Source organism: Macaca nemestrina, chromosome 9 (assembly GCF_043159975.1).
Source record: "Macaca nemestrina isolate mMacNem1 chromosome 9, mMacNem.hap1, whole genome shotgun sequence".
Taxonomy (NCBI): Eukaryota; Metazoa; Chordata; class Mammalia; order Primates; family Cercopithecidae; genus Macaca; species Macaca nemestrina.
Window position 1 is genome coordinate 87,449,533 of NC_092133.1, and position 18,997 is coordinate 87,468,529.

Below are 18,997 nucleotides of genomic sequence, written 5' to 3' on the forward strand. Positions count from 1 at the left end.
GCCAGGAGAGATTGGCGGCCTATCTTCAACATTCTTAATAAAAAGAAATTCCAACTGAGAATTTCATATCCGGCTAAATTAAGCTCCATAAGTGAAGGAAAAATAAGATCCTTTTCAGACAAGCAAATGCTGGGAGAATTTGTTATGACAAGACTTGCCTTATAAAAGCTCCTGAAGAAAGCACTAAATGTTAAAGGGAAAGACCATACCAGCCACTATAAAAACATACTGAAGTATGCAGACCCGTGATAGTATAAAGCAATCACACAAAGAAGACCGCATAATAACCAGCTAACATCATGATGACAAGATCAAATCCACACATATCAATACTAACCTTGAATGTAAATGGGCTAAATGCCCCAATTAAAAGGCACACCATGGCAATCTGGATAAAGAATTAAGACTCATTGGTATGCTTTCTTCAAGAGACTCACGTCACATGCAGTGACACTCATAGGATCAAAATAAAGGGATGGGGAAAATGTAGCCAGCAAATGGAAATCAAACAAACAACAACAAAAAAAGCAGGGGCCGCAATCCTAACTTCAGACAAAACAAACTTTACAAACCAACAAAGATCAAAAAAACACAAAGAAGGGCATTACATAACGTTGAAGTGTTCCATTGAAAAAGAAAACTTAACTATTCTAAATATTAATATATATGCATCTAAAACAGGAGCACCCAGATTCATAAAGCAAGTTCTTAGAGACCTTCAAAGCGATTTAGACTCCCACACAATAGTAGGGGGAGATTTTAACATCTCACTGACAGTATTAGATAGATCACTGGGGCAGAAAATTAACAATGATATTCAGGACTTGAACTCAGCACTGGATCAAATGGACTTGATAGACATGTACAGAACTCTCTTCCCTAAAATAACAGAATATATATTCTCATCACCACATGGCACATACTCAAAATTCAGTCACGGAATCATACACGAAACAGTCATCAGCAAATGCAAAAGAACTGAAATCATAACAACCAACCTCTCAGCCCATAATGCGATCAAATTAGAAATCAAGACTAAGAAATTCACTCAAAATCATGATTACACGGAAATTGAATAGCCTGCTCTTAAATGACTTTTGGGTAAATAATGAACTGAAGGCCAAAATTAAGAAGTTCTTTGAAACTAATGAGAAAAAGGATACAACATACCAGAGTCTCTGGGACAGAACCATGGCAGCATTAAGATGGAAATTTACAGCACTAAATACCCACATCAAAAAGTTAGAAACATCTCAATTTAGCAACCTAACATCACAACCAAAATAACAAAAGAACCAAGAGAAAACCAGCTCCAAAGCCAGCAGAAGACAATAAATAACAAAAATCAGAGCTAAACTGAAGGAGATTGAAACACGAAAGTATTTGGAATATCAATGAATCCAGGAATTGGTTTTTTGAAAAAACCGATAAAATAGGAAGACTCCAGCTAGACTAATAAGAGAGAAAATCCATATAAACACAATCAGAAACAATGGAGGAGATATTACCACTGACTCCAAAGAAATACAAATAACCATCAGATACTATTATGAATACCTCTATGCACACACAAGAAAATGTAGAAGAAATGTATAAATTCCTGGGCACATACACCCTCCCAAGACTGAGTCAGGAAAAAATTGAATCCCTGAACAGACCAATAATGAACGAGCTCTGAAACTGAATTAGCAACAAATAGCCTACCAAAAAAAAAAAAAAAAAAAAAAAAAGCCCAAGACCAGACAGATTCACAACTGAATTCTACCAGATGTACAAAGAAGAGCTGGTACCATTCCTGCTGAAACTGTTCCAAAAAATTGAGGAGGAGGCACTCCTTCTCCTTCATAACTCATTCTGTGAGGCCAGCATCATCCTGATACCAAAACCTGGAGGCAGAGACATAACGAAAAAAAGGAAACTTCAGGCAAATATCCTTGGTGAACAGCGATGCAAAAATTCTCAACAAAACTCAGCAAACTGAATCCAGCAGCAGATCAAAAAGCTTATCCATCACGGTTAAGTAGGCTTTATCCCTGGGATGCAAGGTTGGTTCAACATACACAAATCAATAAATGTGATTTGTCACATAAAGAGAACTAAAGACAAAAACCACATGATTATCTCAATAGATGCAGAAAAGACTTTTGATAAAATTCAACATCCATTCACGTTAAAAATTCTCAGTCAACTAGGTATTGAAGGAACATACCTCAAAATAATAACAGCCATGTATGACAAACCCACAGCTAACATCATACTCAATGAGCAAAAGTTGGCAGGGTCATGCATACCCTCTCTCACCAATTCTATTCAACAAAATATTGGAAGCCTTGGCCAGAGAAATCAAGCAAGAGAAAGAAAGAAAGGACATAAAAATCGAACAAGAGGAAGTCAAACTATTCCTGTTGGTAGATCATCCTATATCTAGAAAACCCTGTAGTCTTGGCCCAAAAGGTCTTTAAGCTGATATGTTCAGTAGGCTCAGGATACAAAATCAATGTACAAAAATCACTAACATTCCTATACACCAACAACAGTGAAGCCAAGAGCCAAATCAGGAATGCACTCCCATTCACAATTGCCACAAAAGAATAAAATACCTGGGAATATTGTTAACCAGGGAAGTGAAAAATCTCTACAATGAGAGCTACAAAACATTGCTGTAATAAATCAGAGATAACACAAAAAAATGGAAAAAATTCCATGCTCAAGGATAGGAAGAATCAATATTGTTAAAATGGTCATACTGCCCAAAGTAATTATAACTTTGATGCTATTCCTATTAAACTACCAATGACATTCTTCACAGAATTAGAAAAAAAATTATCTTAAAATTCACATGGAACAAAAAAAAAACTTGAATAGACAAGGCAATCCTAAACAGAAACAACAAAGCTGGAGGTATTATGCTACTCTACTTCGAACTATACTACAGGACTCCAGTACCTAAAACAGTATGGTACTGGTACCTAAACAGACACCAATGGAACAGAGTAGAGAGCCCAGAAATAAGGCCACATACCTACAACTATCTGATCTTTGACAAAGCTGACAAAACAAGCAATGGAGAAAACTCATATTCAATAAATAGTGCTGGGATAACTGGCTAGCCATATGCAGGAGATTGAAGCTGGACCCTTTCTTTACGCCATGTACAAAAATTAACTCAAGATATATCAAAGACTTGGCCAGACACAGTGACTCATGCCTGTAATTCCAGCACTTTGGGAGGCCCAAGCAAGTAGATCACCTGAAGTCAGGAGTTCAAGACCAGCCTGGGAAACATGGTGAAACCCCAGTCTCTACCAAAAATACAAAAATTGGCTAGGCATGGTGGTGCACATCCATAGTCTCAGCTACTCGGGAGGCTGAGGCAGGAGAAACAGTTGAACCTAGGAGGCAGAGGTGGCAGATTGAGCCACTACTCTCCAGCGTGGGTGACAGAGTGAGACTCTGTCACCAAAAAAAAAAAAAAAAAAAAAAAAAAGAAAAAGAAAGAAAGAAAAAGGAGAAAGAAAAAAAGAAAAGGGTGGGTTAAAGATTTAAATGTAAAAACTCTGAAAGATGGCCAGGGACGGTGGCTCATGCCTGTAATCCCAGCAATTAGGGAGGCCAAGGCAGGTGGATCACCTGAGGTCAGGAGTTCAAGACCAGCCTGGCCAACATGGTGAAACCCCGTCTCTACTAAAAATACAAAAAATTAGCCAGGCATAGTGGTGAGTGCCTGTAATCCCAGCTACTCAGGAGGCTGGGGCAGGAGAATTACTTGAACCGAGGAGGCAGAGGTTGCAGTGAGCCCAGGTTGTGCCACTGCACTTCAGACTGGGTGACGGAACAAAACTCTGTCTTTAAAAAAAAAAAAAAACAAAAACCCTGGAAGACAGCCTAGGCAATACCACTCTGGACATAGGAACAAGCCAAGATTTTATGACAAAGACACCAAAAGCAATTGCAACAAAAGCAAAAATTGACAAATGAGATCTAATTAAACTAAGAATTTCTGCATGGTGAAAGAAACTATCAACAGAATAAGCAGACAACAACAGAACAGGAGAAAATTTTTGTAAACTATCCATCCAACAAAGGTCTAATATCTAGCATCTATAAAGAATGTACACAAATTTACAAGAAAAAAATAATCCCATTAAAATGTAAGCAAAGGACACGAACAGATACTTCTCAAAAGAAGACATATGTGATGGTTAATATTCAGTGTCAACTTCATTGGATGGAAGGATGCAAAGTATTTTTCCTGAGTGTGTCTGTGAGAATGTTGCCAAAGCAGATTAACATCTGACACAGTGGACTGGGAGAGGCAGACCCACCCTCAATCTGGGTGGGCACCATCTAAATAGCTGCCAGCGTGGCAAGAATAAAACAAGCAGAAGAAGGTGGAAGGACTTGACTTGCTAAGTCTTCCAGCCTTCATGTTTCTCCCATACTAGATGCTTCCTGCCCTCGAACATCAGACTCCAAGTTCTTCAGCTTTTGGACTCTTGAACTTACACCAGTGTTATGCCAGGGTCTCTTGGGCCTTTGGCCACTGCAGACTGAAGGCTGCGCTGTGAGTTTCCCTACTTTTGAGGTTTTGGGACTCGGACTGATTCTCCACTGCCTTCCTTGTTCCTCAGCTTGCAGACAGCCTATTGTGGGACTTCACCTTGTGATCGTGTGAGTCAATTATCCTAAAACCTCCCTTTCATATATACATATAGCCTATTAGTTCTGTCCCTCTAGAGTACCCTAATACAACATACATGTGGCCAACAAGCATATAAGAAAAGGGTCAACAACATTGATCATTAGAGAAATGCAAATCAAAACCACAATGAGATGCCATCTCACACCAGTCAGAATGGCTATTATGAAAAATAACAGATGAACAAGAAATAACAGTTGCTGATGAGGTTGTGGAGAAAAATGAACACTTATGCACTGGGTTTAGAATAAAATCTAAGACATGGAGAGATCTGTATAAAAACGACCTTCAGGTAGAGAACAGGTTTCACCACGTTGGCCAGGCTGGTCTCGAACTCCTGACCTCAGGTGATCCGCCCGCCTCGGCCTCCTAAAGGGCTGGGATTACAGGCATGAGCCACTGTGCCCAGCCTGCAGCAGCTCAATTTTACAGTGTCCCTTTTCTCCTTCTGGAAACTATATGGAGCAACAACCAGACTGAAGAGGAGGAGGAGGAGAAGGAGGAAGAAAAAGCCTATCATCAACATACACATCAAACTCAACTTCAGAGAAATTAGGAAGCTGGGAAGCTACATAAGAGTGAGAAAGCAGAGCTGGAGAAGTGAAGAATGAAGGAGCAGGTGCTGCCCGGGGAAGTCCAGGGGTGCAGAATCTGAGAGCATCCCTTCCCAAGAGAGGCAGGAACACTTGGGAAGGCAGGGCTGAGTCCCTGGAGGCTGTATCCAGGAAAGGAGGCTGGCAGTAGAAACTGCCTGAAGCTGAGTGGGTTCTGAGAGGCAGAGGGACAGTAGTATAGAGGTGAAGCTGATGCTTCTGTGCAGGAAGGGCAGGCTCCTGAGGAAGGGAGCCCCGAATGCTCTCCACTAGATTCCCAGGGAGCCCCACTCCCTCCACAGGGACCTCGCGCTGACATCTGGGAAATGCCATTCATATTGGAACCTCCAACACACTGCCGTGAATGTGAGGGTTTTGTGACTGATGGGGTAGGTTTCTCTCTTCCAGCTCAATAGTATAATTTCCATTTATTCCTCCCCCAACCTCCCTGAACGTTCACCTCTTAGATAACCACAGTACAGTGATCAGAACCAGGAAATCCACATTCTCATATTTAACTATATTAAAATTATTTCACAAAATAGCAAATTTTATTAATTTAAATGCATTTAAGTAATGTTTAAATATATTTAAGTTATTTAACTAATTTAAAATGAACATATTAGCTAAACTAAAGACCTTATTGCAGTTTCACCACTTTTTCCCCTAATGTCCTTTTTCTGTTCCCAAATTCCACCCAGGATCACACTGCATTTAATTATTTCTCAGTCTCTCGCTGTTTTGTAGGACTACAGTGACAGTTCCTCAATCTTTCCTTATCTTTCATAACCATGACACTTTGAACTAGTACTGATCAGTATTTGTCAAATGTTCCTCGATTTGGGTTTGTCTGATATATTTCCATGATTGGACTGAAGTCATGCACTCTTGGCAATTACAGCACAAAAATGATGTGGAATCCTTCCCCGTGCATTCCATCAGAGTTATGGCATTGCTAGTTCTTCTTACCGATGATGTTGAACTTGTTCATTTGGTTCAGGTTTCTGCTGGGTTTCTCCTTTGTAAAGTTACTATCTTTCCCCCTCATAGGGGGAAAATATCTTAGGAGAAATACTTGGAGACTATGCAAAATTTGTATTTTCTCAAACTTTAAAATTTTTTTTCAGGCTGGTGCAGTGGCTCTTGCCTGTAATCCTGGCATTTTGAGAGGCCGAGGTGGGTGGATCACCTGAGGTCAGGAGTTTGAGACCAGCCTAGCTAACATAGTGAAATCCCATCCCTACTAAAAATACAAAATTCGCCAGGCGTGGTGATGCATGCCTGTAATCCCAGCTACTCGGGAGGCTGAGGCAGGAGAACCTGGGAGGCAGAGGCTGCAGTGAACCGAGATTGTGCCCTTGCATTCCATCGTGGGCAACAAGAGCGAAACTCTGTCACATACACACACAAAATAAATAAATAAAAATAACAAAAAAAGAAAGAACCCAGGTGCGGTGACTCACACCTGTAATCCCAGCACTTTGGGAGGCCAAGGTGAGCAGATCACCTAAGGTCGGGAGTTGGAGACCAGCCTGACCAACATGGAGAAATCCCATCTCTACTAAAATAAAATACAGTATTAGCCAGGTGTGGTGGCACATGACTATAATCCCAGCTACTTGGGAGCCTGAGGAAGTAGAATCACTTGAACCTGGGAGGTGGAGGTTGCCGTGAGCTGAGATCATGCCATTGTACTCCAGCCTGGCCAACAAGAGTGAAACTCCATCTTAAAAAAAAAACAAAAAACGAAATTCTATTTTGAGAGCTGGGTACGGTGGCTCACCTGTAATCTCAGCACTTCGGGAAGCCAAGGCAGGTGGATCACCTGAGGTCAGGAGTTTTGAGACCAGCCTGGCCAACATGGTGAAACCCCGTCTCTACTAAACATACAAGAATTAGCTGGGCATGGTGGCGGGTGCCTGTAAGTTCCAGGTAGTTGGGAGGCTGAGGCAGGAGAATCGCTTGAACCCAGAAGTCAGAGGTTGCAGTGAACCGAGATAGTGCCATTGCACTCCAGCCTGGGCAACAGATTGAGGCATCTTAAAAGATAAATAATAATAATAATTCTATTTTGAATTGTATTAAAATATGTATAAAATTTACTACGTTAACCACTTTTAAGTGTACAGTTGGAACAGGGGTCAAGGAGAGCCCTTGGGTTGGGTAATGCAGAGTATATTCACATTGCCATGCAACCAATCTCCAGAACTTTTTCATCTGACAAAACCAAAACTCTATATCCACTAAGCAACTTCCCATTTTCTCCCTTCCCCATGTCTCTGGCAACCCCCTTTCCACTTTCTGTTTCTGTTAGTTTGCTTACTCAGTCTAGACGCTTCACATAAGTGAAAGAACACAGTATTTTTCTTTTTGTAACTGGCTTATTTCACTTAGCAAAATGTCCTCAGTGTTCATCCATGTTGTAGCATGTGTTAGAATTTCCTTCCATTTTAAGGCTGAAGAATATTTTACTACATGTGTATACCACATTTTATCTATGGACAATTAGGCTGTATCCATGTTTTGACGAGTGTGAATACCACTGCTATGAATATCAGTGTACAAATGTTTCTATGCGACCTTGCTTTCAATTATTTTGGCTATATATCCAGAAGTGATATTGCTGGATCATTTGGTAATTCTATTTTTAATTTTTTGAGAAACTGCTTGTTCTGTGGTGAGCACGTCTATATAAACCTACCTGCAAAGGCCAAGGAACATGAGATACCAAGGAAAGAGGCTGACAAATTCAGTTTCTCAGAAAGAAACAAATAATAGGCGTTTATGAACAGAAGCCAAGTCAGCGATGGGACCAAGGCAAGATGGTGGATCCATGTGCTATCCCCCCCACCTCCCCGACCCAGGGCTTATACAGCATAGGGAAAGGGTAATGTGTGCTTCAGGAGGGATGTGTACAGCCAGGCATGGTGGCTCATGCCTGTAATCCCAGCACTTTGGGAGGCCAAGGTGGGTGGATCACCTGAAGTCAGGAGTTTGAGACCAGCCTGGCCAAAATGGTAAAACCTCATCTCTACTAAAAATACAAAAATTAGCCAGGTGTGGTAGCAGGCACCTGTAACCCCAGTTACTTGGGAAGCTGAGGCAGGAGAATCGCTTGAACTCAGGAGGTGGAGTTTGCAATGAGCTGAGATTGTGCCACTGCAGTTCAACCTGGGAGACAGAGTGAAACTCCATCTCAAAAAAAAAAAAAAAAAAAAAAAATTAAAAAGATAAAATAGAAATCGTAGAAGTTTTTAATGGAAGTGGGATTAATCAGAACATGGCAGATTAGCATCTAAGATAGAATTGCTTTATTCTCATTCAAGGTTTCCCTCATTGTTCACTCTGACCATGCTGGTCACCTTGCTATTTGTTCCTCAAACACACATCAAATGCTTTTCTGTCTGTCTTGGCAGTCATCCTGCTGCCTGTAATGTCAGCACTGTTTTCCATCATCCCCTCAGTCAGGTCACTGTTCAAATGTCAGCTCTCTAGAGAGGCTCTTCCTTATCATTCTACCTAAAATAGCCCCCAATCACTCTGTGTCCCTTCAGCCTGCTTCCTCTTCCTGCTATTTTATACTCCCTGAAAAAATACTTAAGTTTGAACTTCCTAGAATATAAGCTAGAACTTGCTTCATATAAGCAAGAACTGTGTTCCACTTGTTCTCTCCTCTACCCCAGCACTCAGAAGAGCAACAGAGTCAGCATCCAGTAAGTGTTCACGAATCAAGTCACTGCTTGGCAGCATTCAGCACTGTGACCACAGCCTCTCCTGTCTTGAACTCTTTCGAAAGCCTTTTCTTATCCTCTTCTGCTTTTCCTCCTCTCACTCTAGTAGCCACTCCTCTGGGGGCTTGTCTTTTAAATGACAATAGTCCTTACCAACCTATTTTCTGTCCACTTTATCTGTTTTTGAGACAGGGTCTCACTCTGTTGCCCAGGCTGGAGTGCAGTGGCACAAATACAGGTCACTGCAGCCTCCGCTTCCTGGGCTCAAGTGATCTTCCTGCCTCAGCCTGCCATGCCATGTAACTGGGGCCACAGGCATGTACCACCATGTCCACCTAATTTCTTGATTTTTTTTTTTTTTTTGGTAGAAATGGGTCTCACTTTTTTGCCCAGTCTGGTCTTGAACTCCTACACTTGAGCAATCCTCTCAACTTGGCCTCCCAAAGTGCTGGGATTACAGGCATGAGATACTGTACCTGGCCTTATTTTTTCTTTTCTTAAGATACAGGGTCTCACCATCTGGCCCAGGCTGGACTTAACTGCTGAGCTCAAGTAATTCCCCCACCTCAGCCTCCCAAGTAGCTAGGACTAAAGGCGTGAAACCACCATGCTTGGCTTGTCCAATTTCATTCTACACACTTTCTTGGTATTTAAAGAGCTGCTGTTGCTCGTCATTCTGCAGCTCTACGTCAGATTCATGCTCTAGTCCTGTACATCCAAATGATGACTAGACGCTGCTGGCTCTGCTCTCCCAAAGGCACACTGAGCTTAGCCCATCTACAAAACTCTCCCTTTTCCAATCCAGCTTTCCCTCCTGCATCACCTGTCTCTACATCTGGAACCATCAGCAGCTGCCTTTGTAAGGCACCTCAGTCTGGCATTCAGAAAACCACTCTGTTTTGCCAGAGTTGCTTGGTGTTGGGTAGCAAAAGCTGCATGCAATCTAAATCAAGCTTTTAATCATGAGAAATCACATTCCTTCTTTTCCCTTTCTAATATACTCCAGTGTCTTTTTCTTTTTCCTCAATTTTAATAAGCAAATTGTACCACCATCTTATTCTGAAATGTTCCTTTTTAAAAGCTGTAGATCACATTAATGGAAGTGCTTATGCTGGGAATATTTTCCATGTATAATGATCTGTAAACCTCTTATCTCAATAATTGCACATTATTAGTTCACATCCAGTTCAATTAATTTATAAATTAAGAGAGGTGCCATGAGCTGGGCATGGTGGCTCATGCCTATAATCCCAGCACTTTGGGAGGCTGAGGCTGTGGATCATGAGGTCAGGAGATTGAGACCATCCTGGCTAACACGGTGAAACCCCGTCTCTACTAAAAATACAAAAAAGTAGCCAGGTGTGGTGGTGGGTGCCTGTAGTCCCAGCTACTTGAGAGGCTGAGGCAGGAGAATGGCGTGAACCTGGGAGGCGGAGCTTGCAGTGAGCCCATATCGCGCCACTACACTCCAGCCTGTGGGACAGAGCGAGACTCCATTTCAAAAAAATAAAAGAGAGGTGCCATGTGTACAAAAATCAATGCATATTTACGAACTTTTTTTCAAAGATACTTTCACACATCTTATCTAAATACATAATACAGAAGCCTGTGTGACTTGAGCAATGTGGCCCAGGAGGGCCTGAGATTAACATATCCACCTCAGCAAAAGGACATAAAATATCTCTTACGGTCAGAAAAATCAACCTTTTGTGTATTTACTTAATTTACGAAATGCACTCAAAAATGCTATTATTAGGTGAATTCGTGATTTCCTTTTGAATTTCTGAGTTATTCTTATTTATTTTTCCCATTTTGTTTTTGCACCAAGGGGACTGCAGTCAAATAAAATTAAACAGATACTACATGCACTCGTCGGGGCAGCCGTACTGCAGCAGTACCTTGATGCACTCCTGGCTGGAGGCCTGCTGGGCGTAGGCTAGCGCTGTGTTCCCATGGGCATCTCAGGCCATGACATCCACCCCGTACCAGATCAGGAGCTGAGCCAGGACCACATTCCCTTTGCAGCAGGCCAGATGCAGCGCTGTGCAGCCATCTCCCTCCCAACAGGTCTCGTTCACCTCCTCCCGGGAGCCATGTGCCAGCAGCAGGATGGCTGTCTGCAGGTCCTCATCAGCAGTGGCCTGCAGCAGGTGCTGGCCCAGGGACAGCTCCGTGCAGGGTAGTGGGGCCAGGAAGAGCTTCTGCTCATATTTGGCATGGATCCACCATTCCTTCTCTTCCCTTGTGGAGTCGACCGAGGGTTTCATCTGCCCCTGGCTACTCTCTTCCCAGAGGCTGTTGGCTAGCTCATTGCCAACAGATGACATAACCTTCATGAGCTCGACTGGCCAGTCATCCAGGTCCGGAGATCGAACTCGGGAAAGGTGGGTGCCAAGATTATGGTGGATCCCTGAGCATTCAATACACACCAGGACTCCTAAATTCAAAGTGGCCCAGTTAGGATTCTGGGTCTCACAGTCCACACAGTGGGAGTTCCCGTGCATGTTTCTGATGGACTGCAGGGCCATGGCCTCGCTCTGGCTCATCAGCCAGAACTTGCTTTTGCTGCTCTCACATGACTGCAGGCTGGCCAGGATCTGGCTCTCGATGGCTTGGACCCAGGCATCCCGCTCCTCATATGTCATGGCTTCAAAGTGCCACGTTTGGCCAGTGAGGGACACAATGATAAAGTTTTCTTCTTCTTCTTCAGCAGTGCTGGACAGGCCATTGTCTTTCAAGTTGTTGGTGCTTTTCTTCCTTTGGTGTTTCTTTTTGTTGGTATGAGGAGAGGGGGGTGGGTTGAGCTTGGGGCTGGTGGTGCTGGAGATATTGGGGCTGGAGCATATGGAGTCACCTAGCCCGGTGTCTGAATTGGCTGAGGTACATAGACTGTTCATGTCCTTGGATAGGCCATTGCTTTTAGAGCTGGAAATGGGCGCACAGGCCAGTGTGGCTAAGGGTGGCCTCTTTCCTGGGACTTCGATGGTAGATACCCGAAGGTCAATCTCTTTTTTAAGAATATTCTTCATATAATCACCTAAGCTTGAATAATAGGTGAGCACGCCATTGTCACAGAGGGTGACATATTTCGTTTTCCATTTCTTCAGCCATTTCCCACTTAGCTTTAAGAGCATGCCCTGTTTAATTGGAATGGCTCTGCTGCTCCCAGTGATGTCAGCATGACTCTCTAGGGCTTTCTTTATCTGGGTCATTCCCTTTCTCAGATGTCAACAGGTTGGACCAGTGCTTGGACTCCTTGCGAACAGGTGTGGGTGTGTTGGCACCGGGAGGACTATCAATCTGAAGGTCCTCCTGGCTGGTGCTGGGAGTCGATGGAATGGAGGAGGAATTTGTTACTTAAACTTCCACCTCCATTTCTTGTCTGGGTAATGTGCATGGTGGAACCTGTGTGGAACAGAAGGAGGAATGGCTTCGAACATTGGGTAGTGACTTGTAGGGTCCTATAGACAGCTCACAATTACCTTTTAAAAAGAAATATTTTCTGGGCCAGGCATGGTGGCTCACACCTGTAATCCCAGCACTTTTGGAGGCCGAGGCGGGTGGATCACGAGGTCAGGATTTCAAGACCATCCTGGCCAACATGGTGAAACCCTATCTACTGAAAAACAAAAAAAGAAAAAAAAAAATTAGCCGGGCATGGTAGTGCATGCCTGTAATCCCAGTTACTCAAGAGGCTGAGGCAGAAGAATTGCTTGAACAGGGACCTGGGAGGCACAGCCTGCAGTGAGCCGAGATCACGTGACTGCACTCCAGCCTGGGCTACAGAGAGACTCTGTCTCAAAAAAAAACAAAAACAAAAACAAAAACAAACAAACAAACAAAAAAACCCAAAAAACCCCCACATTTTCTGTTATTTGGATAGTATATTTACTCGTATTAGCTCACTAACTAAACAGAGCTGCAGACCAGTTCTTATTCCAGCACATTCTTTTTACAAGACTTAAGATGACTAAATGTGACATGAAATGAAGAAGATTTAAAAAAAGTTGCCTTTGACTTCAGCATGAAACAGATACAAGTGTATGATGAAAATACAACCTCAATAAAAGTGCCACTTACCTTAAATGAGTATAACCATTCATCAAATATGTTCAAAGATCTATCTGCATCTCTATAAAATAAGAATGTGCATTACTTCAAAAACTGTTAATATCTTAGTATAATATCTGTTTAGTAAAATACGGCCTCCTGTGTGCTTTGGTGTTTACTTTACCAAAGCAGTATTTACAAATTCTTCTCCTGGATCCTGACTTGCAGAGGGTTTCCTGACTTCTTCTTTCTCAGCACATCATGTCCTGTACTGTGAAGTCTTGTATATGATAACCAGTCAGAAATGCCCATAAGTATTGACTCTCCCTAACAGGGAATGGCAATAAACCAAATATATTTTCACTCTTCTAACCACACATTGAAACACAAGAATGTTTTACAAAGCAGTAGTGGTGAACTTTAAAAATGTGGTCAGGCACAGTGGCTCATTCCTGTAACCCCAGCACTTTGGGAGGCTGAGGCAGGCAGATCACAAGGTCACGAGATCAAGACCAGACTGACCAACATGGTGAAACCCTGTCTCTACTAAAAATACAAAAAATAGCTGGGCATAGTGGTGCATGCCTGTAATCCCAGCTACTCAGGAGGCTGAGGTAGAATTGCTTGAACCCATGAAGCGGAGGTTGCAGTGAGTGGAGATCGCGCCATTGCACTCCAGCCTGGTGACAAAGCGAGACTCCATCTCAAAATAAATAAATAAATAAATAAATAAATAAATAAATAAAATAAAATAAAATAAATGTAAGTGTGGCCAAGCACAGTGGCTCACACCTGTAATCCCAGCACTTTGGTGGGGCCGAGGCGGGCAGATCATGAGGTCAGGAGATTGAGACCGTTCTGGTTAACATGGTGAAATCCCGTCTCTACTAAAAATACCAAAAATTTCCTGGGCGTGGTAGCATACTCCTGTAGTCCCAGGTACTCAGGAGACTGAGGTAGGAGAATTGTGTGAACCCAGGAGGCAGAGCTTGCAGTGAGCCGAGATTGTACCACTGCACTCCACCCTGGGCAACAGAGCGAGACTCTGTCTCAGAAACAAACAAACAAATAAATAAATAAATAACAAATAAAAAATAAATGTAAACGTGATTCAGATTTCCTAGCTTCCTTTCTCTTTAGTTCTCTGTAGTATATTCTCATGATGTATTTACGTATTTTCTGTTGTTTGAATTAAAAACTCATCTGCCTTTTTAAGAGGCCAGTCTTTGATGAACTTTAACCTTTGTAAAATTAATGCATTGTGCCTGTGTGATAAAACAGTGGTTCTCCAAATGTGCTCTGTGGACCTCTCGGGATCCCCAAGACCCTTTCCAGAAGGGCTAAGAGGTCAACACTGTTTTTTTTAGACCGAGTTTCTCTCTTGTTGCCCAGGCTGGAGTGCAATGGTGTGTGATCTTGGCTCACGGCAACATTTACTTCCTGGGTTCAAGTGATTCTCCTATTTCAGCTTCCCGAGTAGCTGGGATTACAGGTGCCCACCACCATGCCTGGCTAATTTTTGTATTTTTAGTAGAAATGTGGTTTCACCATGTTGGCCAGGCTGGTCTTGAACACCTGACCTCAGGTGATCCACTTGCTTCAGCCTCCCAAAGTATAGGGATTACAGGACTGAGCCACTGTGCCTGGCTGACACTGTTCTGAATCATACTAATTAAACCTGAGAAAGTTGATTAAAAATTTTAAAAATTTGTAAAAGTAATACAAAGTCATTGCCTGCTTTTTCATTGACACTTGCCATGACTGTATAAAAGTAAAAGTGGGTAAACTGCTGGTTTCTCAGCATAAATCAAGGCAGTGGTACCAATTACATTAGTCACTCTATTCTTTACTGTCCCCTACAGTTAAAAAAGATAGCCTGAATTTCTTAAGAATGTCTTTGATGAATCAGTAAAAATTAATGTTGTTATTAAATCTTGACATGTCTCTTTAATATTCTGAATAAGTGGAAAGTTAACAAGAAGTGCTTCTGCTGACTGCAGTATTGTTGTTGTTTTTTTTTTTTCTAAAAAAAAAAATTCGTGATTCAATTGTGAACTGAACAATCACTTTTTTTTAATGGAACATCGTTTTTATTTAAAAGTGCAACTGGGCCAGCGCAGTGGCTCATGCCTGTAAATCCCAGCACTTTGGGAGGCCAAAGCAGGCCGATGGCTTGAGCTCCTTCAGGAATTTGAGACCAGCCTCGGCAACATAACGAAACCCTGTCTCTACCAAAAATACAAGAAAATTAGCCTGGCGTGGTGCCACACATCTGTGGTCCCAGCTACACAGGAGTCTGAGGTGAGAGGATTGCTTGAGCTGAGATCATGCCAATGCACTCCAGCCAAGTGACAGAATGAGACTCAGTCTAAAAAAAAGTACAACTATCATTCTCAAAAATAAATGAAGTGAGAGGTTGTCCCTTCAAGGAAAATAAGTATTTATTCCCAATGATGAAATTTAAGCTTTCTTGAGGACTTTGAAAAACTCATTCCTTCTACTGTAGGCTTGACAACTTTTCAATACTTAAAGGTGTTTTAAAGTAAGATTGGTGTTTAAACTAAAAGTGATTTTTGACATAATAAAACATAAACCAATATATTCCAAGTAACTAATGCATAATATTATAAATGCAAGTATGGGGGGAAGATCCATTTAATGTGCAAGAAAGATCAATGAGTACTGATGGAATAAATTTATTAACATGGAAAATGCCACTGTAACTAATTTAAGAAACTAGCACTTGTGAAGTTTTGATATAGTATTAAAGAATACCGACAACTGTCTGAAAACTTTAAAAATACACCTTTTTAACAACTACATATTTGCATGAGGTTAGGTCATTTTATTGCTTCTTTTTTCTTTTTTTTGAGACAGAGTCTCCCTCTGTCACCCAGGCTGGGGTGCAATGGCAAGATCTCAGCTCACTGCAACCTCTGCCTCTCGGGTCTATGCAATTCTCTGGCCTCAGCCTCAGCTACTGTAGTACTCAGTAGCTGGTACTACAGGCATGCACCACCACGCCCAGCTATTTTTTATATTTTTAGTAGAGGCGGGTTTCACCATGTTGGTCAGGCTGGTCTCAAATTCCTGACCTCAAGTGATCTGCCCACCTTGGCCTCCCAAAGTGCTGGGATTACAGGTATGAACCACCACACCTGGCCATCTTATTGCCTTTTTTTTTTTTTTTTTGAGATGGACTCTTGCTTTGTCACCAGGCTAGAGTGCAGTGGTGCGATCTCAGCTCACTGCAACCTCCGCCTCCTGGGTTCAAGCGGTTCTGCCTCCACCTCCCAAGTAACTGGTACTACAGGTGTGTGCCACCACGCCTGGTTAAGTTTTTGTATTTCCAGTAGAGATGGGGTTTCACCTTGTTAGCTGGGATGGTCTTGATCTCCTGACCTTGTGATTCACCCACCGGAGCCTCCCGAAGTGCTGGGATTACAGGAGTGAGCCACTGCACCTGGCCTCTTACTGCTTCTTTAAAGCAAATTGCAAAGAAAGATCTAGAGTCCAGTTGTCTCCTATTAAGCTCAGCATGAGAGACTTTAAATAACATAAATACATGACACACTTTTTACTCAACTTTTTGTTGTAGAAAAGTTATTTTTTCAATGAAAAATATCTGTTGATATTGTTCTCAAGGAATATTTTATGTTGTACAACCTTGGTCACGGGTTACTACTGACATCTAGTTGGTAGAGGCCATGAAAGCTGCTAAACTCTCTGCAATGCACGGGACAGTCTTCACAACAAAGCGTTATCTAGCTCATAATATCAACAGTGGTAAGGCTGTGAAATCTAAACTAAAAAGATTTTGAAAAAAAATCTCAGTTTTCTATTTCTACCACAGTCAATATCAATATAATCAATATAAACACATAGTCTTTGGGATTCTCAGTCGTTTAAGTATTAAAAGCATCTTAAGGAACAAAGAAAACACAAATAATTTTCTTTGATATTTTAGCAGGCACAATACAACTTATGATGTCTAGAGCTGTGTCCTAACACTGAGCTTGATATCTTGCAAAGTAATTAGCTAGAATAACAAGACAGGTTTCTAAAAAGCTCACCTTTGCGTGACATCATGATGTATCTCCAAGATCACACTGTGGAAGGAAAAAAAGCCTCATAACAATAGATGTTATCATTTGTTAGGCCTGAAGATATTTTTTAAAAGGGGGGCAGAGGAAACTCTCCTAGCGGCCCCGAAATTCAAATCTTCTAGTTTGGAACAGTACCATAAGGGCACTTTCTTGTTTTCATTTCTTGGTTTTCCGCAAAAATATGAGAACCAAAATGTGAGGCAATATGCTGTTAGAAGACGTGTTTCTGTTGATGATTATAATGTATAAATAATAACAGATTTCCCTGTTATATGCTCTTCTACCCACAAAACCTTTTGCCCCATGCGATTTATGTATTTATTTATTTTTTGACCCAGAGTCTCACTCTGTTGCTCAGACTGGAGTGCAGTGGTGCGATCTTGGCTCACCACAACCTCCACCTCCCAGGTTCAAGCGATTCTTATGCCGCAGCCTCTCAAGTAGCTGGGACTACAGGTTTGTGCCACTATGCCCAGGTAATGGTTTTTTTTTTTTTTTTTTTGAGATGGAGTTTCACTATTGTTGCCCAGGCTGGAGTGCAATGGTGCGATCTTGGCTCACCACAACCTCTGCTTCCTGAGTTCAAATGATTCTCCTGCCTCAGCCTCCTGAGTAGCTGCGATTACAGGCATGCACCACCACACCGAGCTAATTTTGTAGAACGAGGCTCAAAACAACTGAGGGAGGGCAAATCTCAATTTTAGTTAATAGGTCTACACAATATTAGCACTTTTTAAAAAGCCTGAAACATTAGCATGTAAGATGGATATGTCTACAGTGCTTCAAGTAGTTTTTATCCCTGAAATAATTTCACAATCACAGAATTTGAAGTTACATGCTGGAAAGGACCAATGACCTTAGATGATATTTAATTCAACACTCATTTTACAGATCAGGGAAACAAACCTTAAAACTGACTTGCCCAAGGTCCCACCAAATAGGAGCAGTTTCTCGTCCTAAACTCAAATGAAGCCGTGGCTCTCAAACTTTGCTGCACATTAAAATCACCTGAGAAGCTTTAATAACGGCCTCATCTTCAACATGAGACATTTTAATTTAATTAGTATTGGATATGACTTTGGTCATCAAGGTTGTTGGTAAAAGTTTCCCAGGTGATTTCAATGTGCAGCAAAGTTTGGAATGATAGAGCTGGGGTGAAAATTAGAATCTTCTGGGATGCCTTTCTTCACATAAAGATGTCTCACATGCATCTCTATTTTCCTAAAAGGCCTAGAGATAGAGGGAAAGTGGAGATGGGAAGATGCATGTGTTTGCAAACACGTATTTTGAAAAAAAAAAAAACCTTGCATAAGTGATCTCAGTGAGTTCCACCTACCCCATTGACAACACTGCACTACTGACTCATGATAAACATTTATCAAAATCTTTTCTTGAAACTAATTTGTCCTATTAATTTGCTCAATAAACCTTTATTTCATCAATAGTGAATATACCAAATGATCATTTCTCAAACTTGCTGATGGCAAATTAAAACTTACTTTACTTTCAGAAGTAGACTTCCAAAAAGTAGAATAATGAGGAAAAAAGCATGAAATTTGTTTGAGCAAGATTAATCTTCAAAGCTACTTTTGAATTGTATGCTAACACATCAAAAGCTTTTGAACTCAAAGAAGCCAGGGACTCTAGTCAAAGTAGCTTTTGTGTACGTGCGCTCAAAGATTTAAGAGACTTGGCTGACTACAGACATTTAGTGATTACTCAATAGGTTCCAAAGCTCAGGACTTGAGACAGAGTTTGAGTCCAGTTTTTGCTGAACCAGAATTTCATCTCAACTACTGTTAAAATGGGGGAAGGAAA

At 41.7% G+C, this 18,997-nt stretch overlaps 1 pseudogene; it reads right to left on the bottom strand.

Annotated features, from left to right (window-relative positions):
• Positions 1-4,241: 4,241 nt before the first annotated feature.
• LOC105486629 (arf-GAP with GTPase, ANK repeat and PH domain-containing protein 5-like) overlaps positions 4,242-18,997 on the bottom strand; it is a 29,124-nt pseudogene continuing 14,368 nt past the window's right edge.